General features: G+C 45.8%; 1 protein-coding gene across 1 annotated transcript in view; it reads left to right on the top strand.

Moving 5' to 3' along the window:
• Nucleotides 1-2,819: 2,819 nt before the first annotated feature.
• gmppb (GDP-mannose pyrophosphorylase B) overlaps nt 2,820-3,157 on the top strand; it is a 20,058-nt gene continuing 19,720 nt past the window's right edge. Inside the window, exon 1 of the mRNA XM_043708465.1 lies at nt 2,820-2,924. The gene's annotated coding sequence lies outside the window, so the exon portion shown is untranslated. The remainder of the gene's footprint in view (nt 2,925-3,157) is intronic.

Here is a 3,157-nt window from a genome sequence, read left to right as displayed (position 1 = left end):
AAGCAGCCTGCTTGATTGACACCATATCCACAAACATCCACTCCCTCCACTCCGACACTCAGTAGCAGCAGTTTGTGCTATCCACAAGACGCACTGCAGTAATTCACCAAAGATTCTTAGAAAGCACCTTCCAAACCCATGATACTTCTATCTAGAAGGACAAGGGCAGCAGATACATGGTAGCAGCACCACCTTCAGGTTTCCCTCGAAGCCATCCACCATCCTGGCTTGGGAATGTATTGCTGTTTTTTTCACTATCACTGGGTCAAAATCCTGGAATTCTCTCCCTACTGGCATTGTGGGTCAACCCACAGCAAGTGAACTGCAGCAGTTCAAGGAGGCAGCTTACCACCACCTTCTCAAGGGTGACTAGGAACAGGCAATAAATGGTCATCTAGCAACACCCATGTCCATGAGAGAATTAAAAAAAAAACATGGGAGAGGGTTTGGAAGGTGTTGTCTAAGGACTTTTGGTGAATTTCGACCATGCAGCTTTACAGTGTGTAGAATGGACACTTTGCTGGTATTGAGTATTGACAGTGGAGGGAGTGGATGCTTGTGGATTTGGTGTCAGTCAAGTGAGCTACTTTGATGGATTGGCGTTGAGCTTCTTGAGCTTTCTCTGATAGCTATCATGTTTCATAGTTTCATAGTAATAGAAGCAGCAGTAGGCCACTGGCCCGTTGGGCCTACTCCATTAGTCATTAAAGTCAGAGCTGATCTATCCATTGTCTTAGCTCCTCCTATCTACATTATCTCCATAACCCTTAATTCCCCTACCATGCAAAGTCCCATCCAACTGTGTCTTGAATTTATTTAATAAAGCTGTCTCTCCTGCATCCTTGAGCAGAGAATTCCATAGATTCACTACAGTCTGGGAAAAGCAGTTCCTCATTTGTCTCTGTCCTAAATCTACTCCCCCTAATCTTGAGGCCAAGTCCCCTAGTCCTAGTCTCACCCATCAGCAGAAACAACTTGCTTGCCTCTATCTTACCTATACCTTTCATAATTTTATACATTTATATAAGATCCCCTCTCATTCTTCTAAATTCTAATGAGTACAATCCCAGGCAGCTCAACCTCTCTTCATAGGGTGACCCCCCTTAAGTCTGGAATCAACCTGGTGAACCTCCTCTGCACCATCTCCAAAGCCAGTATATTCTTCCTCAAGTTAGAGACCAGAACTGCATACAAAACTCTATGTACAATTGCAGCAGAACCTCCCTGCTCTTAAATTCAATCCCTCTGGCAATGAAAGCCAATATTCCGTTTGTCTTCCTGATTACCTGTTGGACCTGCAAATCAACTTTTAGCGATTCATGTATAAACACACCTAAGCCTCTCTGACCTACTATTTTTACTATTAAGTGTAGCAGAGCCTGAACGTAGTTTGAAGAGGTGTAGGTCTGAAGCTTGTCCTCTCAGCTTTGTACATCCAGAGAAAGTCTATACGTCTGAGGCTTGGTCATTTGCAGAATATGCCAACTTGAGGGAAACACTGACTACTGATGCAACTGTACTCCTGATCTTACATTTCTGATCATTTCAATTGATCTTGTTATAATGATTCCATATCATGGAAGTTGGATACTTTAAATCCAATCCTCATGCGCCTTGTCCTCCTCCCTGCTCACCATCCAAGGGCCTCAATTGTCTTTCCAAGTGAAGCAGCATTTCACCTGTACCTCCTCCAATCTTGTGTATTGTATTTACTACACCCAATGTGGCCTACTCTACATTGGAGAAACTAAATGCAGACTGGCTTTGTGGAACACCTCCTTAACGTGCGCAAGCAGGACCACAACTTTCCCGTAGCTGTTATTTTAACACAGCGTCATGCTCACATGTCTTGGCATGCTGCAGGGGACCAGTGAATCACAGTGCAAACTGGAGGAACAACATCTCATCTTCAGACTAGGCACTTTACAAGCCTTCTGGACTTAATATTGAGTCTTTAAACTGTGAGAAAGTGAGGACTGCAGATGCTGGAGATCAGAGTCGAGAGTGTAGTTCTGGAAAAGCCCAGCAGGTCAGGCAGCATTCGAGGAGCAGGAAAATCAATGTTTCAGGCAGGTGCCCTTCATCGACCTCACACTCTCAACCTTTAAACTGTGAACCAACCCCCATTTCTTGCTTTCTTTTAGCTTGTTAGCATGTCCTGTCCTCCCCTCATTCCACTTTCTATCTTGTCAACTCTGGAAGGAGACACACCATTGGTCTGCCATGCTCACACCTCGATCACTTAATTTGAACTATTGACGTCTTTTCTTCATTGGCACCCTACACCCACTACCCCCACCCCTCTCAAACAATACCATAAATGCTATCTCCTCCACACTTCAGTTCTGATTAAGAGTCATTGAGACTCAAAATGTTAGCTTGCTCTCTCTGTGGATGCTGCCTGACTCTCTGTGATCTCCACAATTTGTTGTTTTCAGTACAGATTCCAGCATCTGCAATAATTTGTTCCCTAATTTTAAAGTTTTCTGGACACCATTTCAATAATCAATATTTGTCACCCACATTTCAGATTTCCATGTGTAACAAGTAACATCTTTCATGAGTGAAAATCACAGTCGTTATCAGTGAGAAGACACAAGTGGTTGCAGTAACCATCTCAGTCCTCTTCATACCTCAGGGCGCTCTCCTCCAAGGTGATGCTTCCTGGACCATCTTGTTCACGCGTATCACTTGATGGCGTTTTCCCCTGGCCCATTCCGATTGGCCAATCCTGCTAGTTGTCCGCCTTCCGTTGGTCGTCGCCGCATCGTTCTCCCCGTTGGCCAGACGCTCCCGCACCTCCCCCTATCCCCGCCTCCCATTGGTCGGGCCTCCTGCGGTGTCCTGCCATTGGCTGTTGCCACGTTACGGTGCGGCGGCAGTGCCACGTCGTTCATGTCGGAGGCGAGGCTGGAGAACGGGAGGTAAATATAGAGATAGAGAGACGAAGAGGAAGGAAGAAATGAATAAATAAATAAGGGGAGGAGAGAGAAATAGAAAAAAAAAACCTGGAGCCAAAGCAAAAGGGAGAGAAAAATAAAGTGAGGGAGATGGGGAAGAGGGTGAGGAGAGGGGGAGTGGTGGGTCCAGAGGGAAGGAGGGAGGGAGAGGGAGGGTGTGAGTGAGGGAGAGAGAGAGAGGGAGAGAGAGAGAGGGA

This window comes from Chiloscyllium plagiosum, chromosome 18, assembly GCF_004010195.1.
Source record: "Chiloscyllium plagiosum isolate BGI_BamShark_2017 chromosome 18, ASM401019v2, whole genome shotgun sequence".
Lineage (NCBI taxonomy): Eukaryota > Metazoa > Chordata > Chondrichthyes > Orectolobiformes > Hemiscylliidae > Chiloscyllium > Chiloscyllium plagiosum.
This window is presented reverse-complemented; position numbering and strand designations above follow the sequence as displayed.